The sequence below is a fragment of the Oncorhynchus keta genome, chromosome 37 (genome assembly GCF_023373465.1).
Source record: "Oncorhynchus keta strain PuntledgeMale-10-30-2019 chromosome 37, Oket_V2, whole genome shotgun sequence".
Lineage (NCBI taxonomy): Eukaryota > Metazoa > Chordata > Actinopteri > Salmoniformes > Salmonidae > Oncorhynchus > Oncorhynchus keta.
The window spans coordinates 6325107-6340099 of NC_068457.1; positions in this window are offsets into that span (position 1 = coordinate 6325107).

Sequence of the window (14993 nt, forward strand, 5' to 3'; positions counted from 1 at the left end):
GCTTAACAGCCCGGCTCTCCTACAATCTAAGCTAGATGCCCTCAATCTCACACAAATTATCAAGGAACAAACAGGTACAACACTAAATCCGTAACCATGGGCACCCTTTTAGATATAATCCTGACCAATTTGCCCTCTAAATACACCTCTGCTGTCTTCAACCAGGATCTCAGCGATCACTGCCTCATTACCTGCTTGCATTTTTATATGGCTGGCCGTGCTTTCCACCTGGCTACCCCTACCCCAGCCAACATCTCAGCATCCCCTGCAGCAACAGCAACTACAAATACCTAGGTGTCTGGTTAGACTATAAACTCTCCTTCCAGACTCACGTCAAGCATCACCAATCCAAAATTCAATCTAGAATCAGCTTCCTATTTCGCAACAAAGCCTTCTTCACTCATGCTGCCCGTGTAAAACTGATTATCCTACCCAACCTTAACTTTGACGATGTAATTTACAAAATAGCCTCCAACACTCTACTCAGCAAACTGGATGTAGTCTATCACAGTGCCATTCGTTTTGTCACCAAAGCCCCATATATTACACAACACTGCGACCTGTATGCTCTCGTTGGCTGGCCCTCACTACATATTCATTGCCAAACCCACTGGCTCCAGATCATCTATAAGTCTTTCCTAGGTAAAGCCCTGCCTTAGATCAGCTCACTGGTCACCATAGCAACACCCACCCGTAGCATGCGCTCCAGTAGGTATATTTCACTGGTCATCCCCAAAGCCAACACTTACTTTGGCCACCTTTCCTTCCAGTTCTCTGCTGCCAATGACTAGAACATATTGCAAACATCACTGAAGCTGGAGTCTTATATCTCCCTCTCTAACTTTAAGCATCAGCTGTCAGAGCAGCTTACTGATCACAGTACCTGTACCTGTACACAGCCAATCTGTAAATAGCCCACCCAACTACCTCCTCCCCATATTATTACTTACCCTTTTGATCTTTGCACCCCATTATCTCTACTTGCACATCATCATCTGCACATCTATCACTCTAGTGTTAATTATTTCAACTCTATGGCCTATTCATTTACCTACCTCCCTACTCTTCTACATTTGCACACACTGTACATATATTTTTCAATTGTGTTATTGACTGTACGTTTGTGTGTGTAACTCTGTGTTGTTGTTTTTGTCGCACTGCTTTGCTTTATCTTGGCCAGGTCGCAGTTGTAAATGAGAACTTGTTCTCAACTGGCCTTTCTGGTTGAATAAAGGTGAAATCAAATGAAAATGTAAAAAAAAAAAAAGATTATTTCCATTATCTTTTACCAGATCTAATGTGTTATTTTCTCCTAGACTAATTTAACATGTCCACAACCTTCAAAGTGTTTCCTTTCAAATGGTATCAATAATATACATATCCTTGCTTCAGGTCCTGAGCTATAGGCAGTTAGATTTTAAAATGGCCTGCATGCAAAAGTAAGAGAACTCACTCAGAGTGCCACTTCTGTGCATTGCTATGCACACCGGCTCAATTTAGTTCTTAGTCAGAGCACGGAGTTAATTCCCAAGTTAAGGTTTTCTTTGCGACACTGAGCAGCTTCATCACTTTTGTTTTTTGCAAGTCGACCAAGAGGGTGATGTTGCTTGAACAGACTGGATGTGCACGCTTGCCCGAAAAACGCACCGACATTGGAATTTCACTTCTAGAACTGCCAACACTGTGGCAAAAAAACGATGACCAACTGAAGGACAACTTCAACTATATCACAGAGCACCCTACCATGGATGATGATACTGTGTCATGTGCAGATGTGTTCAAGGCAAGGCTGGAAGATTTTTTTTATTTTTTTAAAAATATTTTTAACTTCTATCTTTTGAGGAGATAGTTGCTCACACAGATGTTGTGTTTTACATAGTGCAGCAGAACGCCATGGATTTAGCCTACTGTAAGAGAAGAATAGAGAATCTGACAAGCAGAATGGCAGACCAACAAGTCTGATGTAGCATTCAGTGCCATATATGAGAAGGCAGCAAGCATGACAGAGGATCCAGAGATCATGCACAGGAGGAAGCGTCGGCTGGGAACTGAGGATGTAAGGCACACCTACAAGGCACTGCATGACTCAGTTCATGATAACATCAAGTCTCAGATAGCACAGAGGTACAATAGCCTGGTTGTTAGATGGTAGTACATTTGATTAATTCAAGAGAAAACTGTCCTATGATGCTCTGACAAGCCTATTGCAGACCTATGGCCATTTTTTAAAAATCTGTGTGACACAATAATGCACTATAAGAGCAGTGGACTTGATGAAGCAATGCCTGAGCTGTACAGGCTCATGTGCCTAGTTGCAACTATGGGGGCAACATCAGCTGGGGTGGAGCAAAGCTTCTCCTGCCTCAAGAACCTGAAGAGCTACTGTCGGAACACTATGGGACAAGAGAGACTGCGGAACCTCGTATCCATAGAGAGGAAAATTCTTAAATCACTGCAGAAAAATCCTCACTGGCACAAGAAGACCAGTTTCCCAACCAGACTGTGAGAAGAATGGATTTTGTCTTTAAAGTAAGGCTTTAACATGATTTTCCCCATTATAATAACGTTTAAATTAGTTTAATTATTCAATGAAATTGTTACCAATTTTGTATTGAATTAATAATCTTTCAAAAGTATTACCCCCATGCTCCATGGCCCTCTGAAGATCTGAACAGCCCTGGGCCCTCTGAAGAACTGAATTGCCCTGTACCCTCTGAAGAACTGAACAGCCCTGTGCCCTCTGAAGAACTGAACTGCCCTGTACCCTCTCAAGAACTGAACATCCCTGTACCCTCTGAAGAACTGAACATCCCTGTGCCTTCTGAAGAACTGAACAGGCCTGTACCCCTCTGAAGAACTGAACAGGCCTGTACCCCTCTGAAGAACTGAACAGGCCTGTACCCCTCTGAAGAACTGAACAGACATGTACCCCTCTGAAGAACTGAACAGGCCTGTAACCCTCTGAAGAACTGAACAGTCTGTGCCCCTCTGAAGAACTGAACCCCCTGGTCCCCTGCTATCTGTTATTCTCCATTTCCCATATGCCCTTTCATCCACTGGCACATTGAATGTTTCCTCTCCAAGCACTGTGAGTATCCAAATACATTTTCTTTCATTACTATACACAAACCAGAACACATGATTACATATAAGTGGGATTCCTTGCTTGGACTAACTCATTCTTAGCTCTTTTGTCTAACTGTGTCTTATTTGTTTGTTTGTCCTGCCCTTGGTGGAGGAGTAGGGCTCTTCTACAGCACCATCCATCCATCCACGTTGAACCGTCTTCCGCACTGAAGCCTCTGACCACCTCAACCCCCATCCTGCATGGAAGTCAAGCCTCTAAACACCTCTACTTATGCATCATACCCTCATTTAATCACTGCTGCCCTTCCCAACACTGTCAGTAGCTTTCTCATTCTCTTCCCCATAATATTTGACAACAAATATCTTTATTAAACATTTTAGGTTAAAATCTTTCCTGATTTTTCAAATGCTTTTTGTTGTTTTGGTCCACGCCTATGCTGTTGGTCTTCCATCCTACTGCATTTTTCAAGTCACCAGCCTCCACTGGTGTACATGGTCAACTCTCAGTTGACATCCACTCCATAGCATAGCTTCACAATGCCACTCCATATCAGAGGAGCTATTCTCAACCCCCGTGACATGCATGTGGCCCTTGTCTCACTGTAGGTGATGGCATACTAGCTTACAACGTGACCAAGAGGACAATTTCAGTGGGGCGTGCGGCGTACAATTGAATTATTATTATTTATTCGTAGATTCGAATGAATTCATGAAGAATCTTTGCTTCCCATTTATCTTTGCGATAGTAGACGACCAGTGGAAGATCACCTCGAATAGGTTTGACATCAAATCCAGACTGAGTGAGTGATGGATTGGTTTGGTTGTTGTTTGTTGTTACAGTTTACAGTGTATTAGCAATGCTTATATTGATCTGTTTCAATTTTGATTACCCGAGTTCAGTTAGAGCGACCTTTAGCGCACGCCCTGTGTATTTGTGGCAGATATTGCAGTCGTTTTATAGATCTCAAGGCTGCATATGGGTAACATGTCTGTCAAACTAGGGGGCTATGTTTGATCATTGGTATTTGATGAAATTGTCAGAAGAGATTAGTAATTTAGAGTGATTGCTCGTGCGTGGTTCACCGATTTTGTGTTAACTCATTCACGAACACACACACACACACACACACACACAAACTCACTCTCTCTCGCACGCACACACAGACACACACACACACACATACACATTCAAGGATATCTTTCTTACAATCTACCAGAGCATGATAACAACTCACCTGGACCACTTGTGCCACTGTAGGCCTATGGCGTCCAACCAAACATCAGCGCAATAAGACAGGTCTGAACCAGTTACAGCGTATCATCAACAGGGCTGCTCGTGTCATGACCGGGCATTCACGGAGGGGATACACATGAAGACAGAGGTTCTTCTACAAGAAAACTGGAATTGAACCATTGACGGATCAGGATCCATTACAACACCCTAGAGATTGTTTTCACAGCTAAACTAACTGCCTGGATACATGTCCGACCGGGGGTGTACTAGAGCAGCAGTCAAAGCCTATGAACAAGGGACCCGCACCTGCTGGTACGACCTTCTGCAGTTCTTTGGACCGCTGCTCTGCAACAAGCTGAACTTCACCACACAACAGCTCGCTGGCATATCTGCCTTCAAACGAGCTGTACACAAGTCCAGACTGATGTGACGCGCGTATGATTCCGTATGTATGCAGCTGCACGTGCGTGTGCTTCTGTGTATGTTGTGATTTTAGCTGTGCTGCTTTTGTGTGTACAGTATGCTGGTGAGTATGCTGTGTACGCTTCTGTGTATGGTTTTTAATTTAGACAACTTTTATGTGACGCGTATGTTTTTATTGAACCCAGGGCTTCCTGGAAAACGGTGGCGATTGTTCCTGGGTGGACTATCCTGGCGAAATAAATCAAATGAAATGAAAATGAGAATCAACACACAACAACAACCCCACCCACACACAGACAGATCCATTTCTCTCCAGTTTAACTCAGAAAGCCATATTTTTCCCACTGTAGTGAACAAGTGAACATGGCATGAAAGTTTGATTTATCCCAGTAATATCCATCAGGTCAGTGGAACCTTGGCAAGGTCAGGCCTTAATAGAGGGGCTGGCTGGGGCTTTTTAATATTGTCTCGGTGAAAACGGCTGAAGGTCAGTATCACTCTCACTCAATCAGACAGACACAGCTGGGACGACTGTCCTTAAGAATAGGTATTGTACTTTTATAGGTACGGCACCATCTGTCTGGGATAGAAATGGTGGTAGTGGTTTATTTGACGTTATTTGTTTCCATCAGTATTTACCTGATCCCAGATTCACATCTGCTTTGAATAACAACTTCCCGTACGTTTTTAAAAAGTATGTAGTTAAGGGGTTAAACGGCACTTAAGAAGACATTTCCTTGTGATTCCGGGCCCTGGTATTTACTAAAGGCATTATGTGGTAATAATGGGTATTTTGTGGTACTATGAAGTATCAAACATAATTGGTAACTATACCAAATGGTGCCTGATGGTTGATTGATTTAATCAGAAATAAATATGGTCTATTTATATTTGACCAAATTAAATTTCTCCATAAATATCTGGTTAATTTCAAATCAAATTGTATTTGTCACATGCTTACTTACAAGCACTTAACCAACAACGTATTTCAAGAAATGTAACAAAAAGTCAACACAATAAAATAACAATATCGAAGCTATACACAGGGGGTACATTGGAGTCATTGTGCAGGTCTACAGGTTATTTGAAGTAATTTGTACATCTAAGAAGTGGTAACGTGACTATGCATAGTTAAAACAGTGAGTGGAACCAGTGTAAAAACAAAGGGCGGGGGGGGGGGGTTGTCAATGTAAATGGTCCTGGTGGCCATTTGATTAATTGTTCAGCAGTCTTATGGCTTGGGGGTAAGGAGCCTTTTAGACCTAGACTTGGTGTTCCGGTACCTCTTGCCTTGCGGAAGCAGAGAGGACAGTCTATGGCTTGGGTGACTGGAGTCTTTGACAATGTTTCGGGCCATCCTATGACATCACCTAGTATATAGGTCTTGGATGACAGGAAGCCTGGCCCCAGTGATGTACTGGGCCGTACGCACTACCTTCTGTAGCGTCTTGTGGTCAGATACCCAGCAGTTGCCATACCAGGCGGTGATGCAATCGGTCAGGAAGCTCTCGATGGTGCAGCTGTAGAACATTTTGACAATCTGGGGACCCATGCCAAATCTTTTCAGTCTCCTGTCTTGGTGTGTTTGGACTATGATAGTTTGTTGGTGATGGGGACAGCAAGGAACTTTAAACTCTCAACCAGGTCAACTACAGCCCCATTCATGTTAATGGGGGCCTGTTCAGCCCACCTTTTCCTGGAGTCCACGATCAGTTGCTTTGTCTTGCATTATATTGAGGGAGAGGTTGTTGTCCTGGCACCACACTGACAGGTCTCTGACCTCCTCCCTATAGGCTGTCTCATCGTTGTCAGTGATCAGGCCTACCACTGTTGTGTCTTCAGCAAACTTAATGATGGTGTTGGAGTCGTGCTTGACCATGCAGTCATGGGTTAACAGAGAGTACAGGAGGGGACTGAGCACGCAACTTAGTGTAGCATACATAAAGTGCGTATGCATCCAATAGATCCAAGATAGATTAAGATGTAGTGGTCGTCTACCAGATTGTGTTATATATTTGAAAACATGTTAGATTTCTGGAAACATGTTAAAAATATATTTCAGAAATCTAAGACCATCTTATACAGCTGTTAGAAAACCACTTAATCTTAATTGGATCTGTTATAACCATAATGTTTGTGTTGTGTTAAAGCTACAGGGCATAGACCCCGAATACTGTATTTATCTGCTAGTATGAAAAAACGTTTTGACAAGCTTCTCATTACCATCAAAATATTAGGATACCTGTATCCAATAGGAATCTGTGACAATATCCTTTCAGCAAATGTCTGTGTACTTGTTTATTTGTAGCATGAGTAATGTATGCTCTTATGGGGAATCAACACTAACTGATGACAAGACTGTATGACGAAGATACACGTGTATATTTAGATTTGAGTAATCTATTGTACTGTATGAGCAGAATCCCTCCCCTGTCGAGAAACAGTTTCTACGGGTATTTTTTTTCCTTGCTCGGGATTGTCTTGGAACATGTTACTTTGACCTGTTAAGAGATCAGTTTGACTCTACTCCATGTCCTTTGTCAAATCCTCTTACAAGTTTCAAACAAGCCATTAATAACTGAGAAATTCTTCTTCACATTTACCCAATGTATCACCATTTGCGATCTAATTGGGCATAAGACATGCTTTAACTCTTCATTTGAACCCTTCTTAATATACCAGGGTCATGTCTATTAGGCACCAAATTGAAAAAAAAAAATACTGAAACAGTGAGGGACTTCCTGGACTTAATTATCCAATAAGAAATGTTGAATACATTTTTTATGTAATAAAAAAATACAAAAAAAATATTTTATTGTGCTCCCTACTGAACACTACCCTGATTTGTACTTACGTTGCTGGCCTGAATATTAATGTCAAACAACCCTGCAATGTCATGACACATATCAGCATGCCATCGAATTGAAACACTTGACTTCGTGTCAAGTCAACTACGGAGCCGTAACAATTCCAACAGTGGGAGGCCATTTGTCAACGAACTGAAGATGATTGTCATGTGTGGCAATGGCTTGTGTCAAGTGCCATTAATAATGATAATGATAGCGTTAGTGAGATTGTGCCCCACATAGAAAGTTCCCCATCACTAGTTATCACAGCCACAAATGGCTAAACCTCACCTATTTCTGCAATTTATCTTCTTAAAATCAGATTTGAACCCTAACCCTAACCTGAACCACACTGCTAACCTTATGCCTAACACTAACCTTAAATACATTTTTACTGCTGTGGTAAGTAGTGACAACCCTACCTAAGCGGTGACTTGGTCATTCAGGAAGGCACTAAATGTGACACTTCCTGTGTCCTCCCTGTGGCTTCCTGTAAGGACCTGCAGGAGTTTAGCTAGAGTCTTTTACTCCCGCTATTCTGTCTGTAAAGTGACTGCGGAATAACTGTGGAGGGTAAAATATCTCTCCCATTCGGCTTCTTGGCAGGCTGCTCTTATTGGAATATGTATAATTAAGCCACGGAGAACAAACACACATTATTTAGCTGTCAGAGGATTGTTCCTTAAAAAAAGACTAGCAGGAAGACAGAGAGATGATTAACAGACAGACGAGTGTTCCAACATCCCTATCTCTCAGCCCTTCTCTCTTTCCCTCTCATTTTCTATCCCTCTCCCTCTTTCTCTCCTTCTCTCCCTTTCTCTCTACTTCGCACTCTCTATTCCTCTCCATTTCCTGTACCTCTCTCTCCCTTTCCCTTTCGCTCTCTCTCCCTCATCTCTCTCACACCACCCCTCTCTCTTTCCCTCCGCCTTTCTCTATCTCTCTCACCACACAAACGCTAGAACCACATAACGTTGTATTAGCATGTGACATTTAGCTGGTGACATTTGCTCACTTTTTTTCTCTCACAATAACACCTTTGTATGTAATGATTGCTCGCTATCCACGGGATACATCTCAGATACATTATCAGAGAGCAATAGTGCCAAATGTTCTCCTGCGACTGAGTGATAGGCTAAATGCTGTTTATACTCCATAATGCATTATTAACACTGGGGGGAAACATGTAGACATTTCTTCGTGTGGGGTAAACATAAAATGTGGTTAAATGCTAACGCTTAGCACTACAGGATGCCATATCAGACCTAAAATAGATAATGTCTTTGGCGGTCGTGTTATGTGAGGAAGTACAGGACCGTGCTGGGCTTAAATCACTCCTCTTCCCCTACCTTTGATGTCTGAGATAGCATGGTTGTGTCTCAAATGACACATTTTTCCCTCTATAGTGTAGTACTTTTGACCAGGGCCCAGGACCTACCAACAGGGCTCTGGTCAAAAGTAGTGAACTGAATAGGGAATTGGATGCAATTTGGGAAGCAGCCCATGTCTGATTCTAGGGCCCGAGCTATATTTAGGCGGCTGTGCAGAGCTAATTGGCTGATGTCGAAGAGAAGATGTCTGCAGATCCATTGATGTGCTCTATGAAGGCAGATGTTTGATCATTATATATATCTCTCTTTTTTTGGTGTGTAAGGGACTGGTAAACATTTAGGCAGTGTCCGAATACCAGTACCTGCCTTCTAAGTAGTAGGCTTTTTGATTCTACTGTATGCATTAAATGCCAGGATGTCGTACTCATTTCGGCATTACACGTCATAGAATTCGCTGCGTGCTATTGAGAAAGAGACTTGGCTTCTCCGACCGCTGTGTGTTTGACAACCGCTTATAATCAGAGGAGCGGAGGCATTATAGCAAAATGAACAAATGCTGGAAAGCAACGCAATTTCACATTAGATGAGGCCTTCTAAGCATGGGTGAGTCTAGTATGTGGATATTTGTTCGTTACTGCATATCTTTCCACTCAACAGTGCATTCTAAAAAAGTGTGTAGTATGATTAGAACACATGATGTAGTTTTAGTAAGTAGTAGACAAGACAGATTAGGGACATGACCAATGACAGAAATATACCCCCATACACATGTAGGCATGTTTTAGTTCAACACCTAAAAGGCATATGCCAGGGATCATCAACTAGATCCAGCTGCAGGGCGATTTTTTGCTGAGCGGATGGTCAAGGTGCCGGGACATAATTACAAATCATTTTTAATAATGTTAGACTAAAACAGAATTATTTCAAAGCTTGCTTTCATTTGTATACAATCAGGTCTCTCTATTATGTATGGGAATATTTGGGAAAAGATGTCTTACATGAAAATCACTTGGAGCTGATGCCCTGGTGATCTTACAGTCTTTTATGTCCAACCGCCAAAAAAACTACATTTCTGGGCTCAGAAAACTTAGGGGGCCAAATGAATCCCCCCCGGCGGGGCTCCACACACACAAACCCACACACACCTGACACAGACACCCCTACACTCCTCCCACGTACCCACACACACACACACACTCCTCCCACGTACACACACACACACACACACACACACACACACACACACACACACACACACACACACACACACACACACACACACACACACACACACACACACACACACACACACACACACACACACACACATTCCCAAGCGCACTGTACAGAGTTTAGCCGTTGTAAAATACACATCTCATCATTTGTAAGCTTATACCTCAGAGCAGGGTTCTGCCACTCTGGCAGAGTAATTACCACATCCTCCTTTACTGCTAATGAGAAGGTAAAATACGAGCGTCTGGTGACAGCAGTCATTTGTGACCCTCTCGTCCCTCTGGCTGAGAGAGGGAGATGGCACAGAGGACTAATCATTCTCTATAACACACAGGAATTATTCCAGTGGCTCACCCTCCTGACATGCACCAGGAGTCCAGTCCTGGCTGCACAGGGTGGAAATCACAGTCAGCCTGTGTGTTCCCCGCTGTGAGTCACTGTTCAGCCTGTTTTAACACTCAACCCGTGTCATGTCCATACTGAGTGTGAGTCACGTCTAATATGTAAGCCCACACCATTCACCTAGTTTGTTCTCTGTGTCCATACTGTGAGTCACATTCAGATGAAATGTTTGTCCAAGATGGTGAATCATGTTAAACCACTTTCTGTGTTACACTATCATACTAATACAATAATATATGCCACATCGACACTATCTAAATGGCTTATAGCTAGCTAGCTATCTGGCTGTTTGGATTATAATAATACAGCCCTGGCTTTTTCATTTAATCTGCCTGGAAGAATAACAATCAAGGACTGGATGCTGTGTCCAGAGATGTCAGAGGCTCAGGGACTGATCTTAACCCACTGCCAGGATGGAGTGTCTATTTTTTGTACGCTTTTCTGCAGCCATGGCATCACCCAGGCAGGAGCTACATGTTTGGCAATGGAGGACAAGTAACCACGGAGAAGTAGCTCCTATAGCGGAACTGACCGAGAAGCAGGTGTGGCGCACTGATGAAGAGCTGCGGGCGTGTTTTGTCAGACTGTCTCTCTTTCTCTCTGGCTGTATCATCGTTGCCCCCTCAGTTGAAGCTATACTCGATTTCCAATCCCAAACTTCCTCAACTCTCAGCCTTGTCATCATCTGAAGCCAATTAGAGACATTCAATCTTCATCTCCTTCATCTTTATGTTATTGTGTTGTTTGGTTGTTTTTCTTCATGCATGGAATTAAGTATTTGACTTTAATGTGTTATCCCTGTTACATGTACTGTGTGTATATCCGTAGCGGTCGGAGCCGTTTAAAATGAGGGAGGACACTTTTTTGGGGGGGAGCATGGTCTGATTTCTATTACAGCATATTGAATGCAGTCATTCCTATTCCGTTCACCCAGATCAATGTAACATGGTTATGTTTAGTCTACTTACTAGATGATACTCAGCTTTACACCAGACACTGGAAGAGGAATGATAAGCTAATTGACATAATTTGAGTCAATTGGAGGTGTACCTGTGGATGTATTTAAAGGCCTACCTTCAAACTCAGTGCCTCTTTGCTTGAAATCATGGGAAAATCTAAGGAAATCAGCCAATATTTACTTTGGTGCGAAAAGTGCAAATTAATCCCAGGACAACAGCAAAGGACCTTGTGAAGATGCTGGAGGAAACAGATACAAAAGTATCTATGTCTACAGTAAAACGAGTCTTATATCAACATAACCTGAAACGCCGCTCAGCAAGGAAGAAGCCACTGCTCCAAAACCACCATAAAAAAAGCCAGACTACAGTTTGCAACTGCACATGGGGACAAAGATTGTACTTTTTGGAGAAATGTGCTCTGGTCTGAAGAAACAAAAATATAACTGTTTGGCCATAATGACCATCATTATGTTTGGAGGAAAAAGGGGGATGCTTGCAAGCTGAAGAACCACATCCCAACCGTGAAGCACGGTGTAACGGAATTCTTGAGTTGAATGAGAGGCGGACCAAAATGCAGCGTGGTTACTTGTATACATCTTTAATAACGATGAAAACACGAACAGTATACAAAAACAATAAACATGAAAAAACCTAAACAGCCTATCTGGTGCAAACAAACACAGAGACAGGAACACAACCCAACACCAAACAGGCTACCTAAATATGGTTCCCAATCAGAGACAATGACGAACACCTGCCTCTGATTGAGAACCATATCAGGCCAAACATAGAAATAGACAAACTAGACATGTAACATAGAATGCCCACTCAGATCACACCCTGACCAAACAAAACATAGAAACATACAAAGCAAACTATGGTCAGGGTGTGACACACGGGGGTGACAGCATCATGTTGTGGGGGTGCTTTGCTGCAGGAGGGACTGGTGCACTTCACAAAATAGATGGCATCATGAGTAGAAAATTATGTGGATATATTGAAGCAACATCTCAAGACAGTCAGGAGGTTAAAGCTTAGTCGTAAATGGGTCTTCCAAATGGACATTGACCCCAAGCATACACAAAGTTGTGGCAAAATGGCTTAAGGACAACAAAGTAAAGGTTTTGGAGTGGCCATCACAAAGCCCTGACCTCAATCCTATAGAATATTTGTGGGCAGAACTGAAAAGGTGTGTGCGAGCAAGGAGGCCTACAAACCTGACTCCGCTGCACCAGCTCTGTCAGGAGGAATGGGCCAAAATTCACCAAATTTATTGTGGGAAGCTTGACCCAAGTTAAACAATTTAAAGGAAATGCTACCAAATACTAATTGAGTGTATGTAAACTTCTGACCCACTGGGAATGTGATGAAAGAAATGAAAGCTGAAATAAATAATTTTCTCTATTATTATTCTGACATTTCACATTCATAAAATGAATTAGTGATCCCAACTTACCCTAGATATGGAATTTTTACTCTGATTAAATGTCAGGAATTGTGAAAAACTGAGTTGAAATGTATTTGACTAAGTTGAATGTAAACTTCCGACTTCAATTGTATGTACAAAGGTGTAAGAGTAAGCAGACAGGTGTTGTGCCCCAAGGTAGGCAGGCCACCTCCTCCAGCTTCTGAACTTGGCCCTGCAGTGTTGACCATCTGGGCAGGCCAGCTCGAGCATTGTTTGGTCATTCAGATGTTTGGTTGAGTTGACTTCCAAAAACAGTATATACAATACACAAAAGGTCCAGTAAAGTGACTTGGTGTATGTTCATTGGGGCACACTGTAACAAAAAGTTTTAGATAGTTTTACAACAGAACATGTGGTTTATTATTGGACAATTGTCCCCATATCACTGTTTTTCAAAATATATATTCAATTTCATACCTACTGAACATAACCCAGGATGTTGGAGCCAGGCACTTCATCAAACTGGACGGGCTCCCATATAGCTTCAGGAACCCACAGGCTTGTCCTCAGGCTCACTGGTCAATTACACACCTGCATCTGACATCGAAGCATCTCCCATGGGCTATCTAGACCTCTGGTCAGCCCGGTGACAAATATGACCACGGGCATCCAGATTGGCACAACCTTGACTGGCATATTAAAAGTAAACAGGTGCACATATGCAGGCACACACACACACTCACCAACAGCCACCCACCCACCCACCCACCCACCAAGGTAGCAGTATGTTTCTGTGTATGACCTTGCATGACCTTTCGGTTATATTCACACTGAGCTACTTTCACTCTCGACAAGCGATGCAGATGTTCTTTAGCATTCATAAACATTGTCCTCGTATCTGAATCAATGACATTTCCTCAAAATGGGAACCAAAGGCGGTTTTATGAGGTTATGGGGATGAAAATCATTGGTGGAAAAGGAAGGAGAGATTCAATTGTTGCCCTTCGAATAGCTTCAATGTGTCAGTGTCCCACATGAGCTAAAGTGGGATTTTTCTGGATTTCTACCGAATGTGGCAACTGCTTGGAAAAGAGACATGTAAACATTTATTTCTATTTTTGTACGCCTCGTTTGCAATACAACTATACAGATGGACTCTATCCCACACCGCAGGGTGTGGAAATGCTATTAGGGTGAACACAGTGAGGGGAAAAGTATTAGGGATGATGAAAAGAGATTGCAAAATGCAAATAAGCCCAATATGGCCCGGTTAGGAGAGCACATTAGTGTTGGTGATAAAAACAAGTCCTACATGATATGGAGCTCATATCTACAATGTGCGTAAAAATCAAATGTGCTTACTAACCACGTCATAAAAAAAACAAACAACAACACATAAAATGACTCTCACGAACACTGCTGATTGCACTCAACTTTACCCTCAAATCAGCTCATATCATTACCGATCCAATAAACACTTAAACATTAATTTAGCAAACTGCTACTAAATATTCATAGCATTAGAAAGGTATCAAATCAGGGTTGTCTGATCAGTTTAGAGTACAGTCGTGTTTGCGTCTATTCTCATTTCTTCCCCTTTACTTCTTCATATTTGTTTTGTTCTTCTACTCACAATGTCCTGCCATTGCTCATTGGTGGACTGTGTTTTCTCATCACTGTATCGAGGCTCTCTTGGGAGCTAACCTACCCTAAATGCCCCCACTTTATTTTTCCTCTATAAAAATCCCTCCGACCACTGTTTCCTGCTCGCGTCAACATTCGTTGTTTGGTTTAAACGTTGGCCATGTAATAGCCGGGAACACTTCATAACACACTCATAACCCACACATGCTACATTCATAACCAGTACATTAGCATTTCATAATGGCTTTGGTCAACAACTTGAGATTGTGGATATAAATTGAAAAATAAACATTCACAAACGGATTTATGTACAGCTTGTGAATGCGTGCATGGGTTACGAATGTGATATAAGCTCCTTATGTAGGTACCCTTCAGGTAAACTGTTACCGTAATGCCCCTAGTATCGCGTCCCTCTCTGCCCAAGCA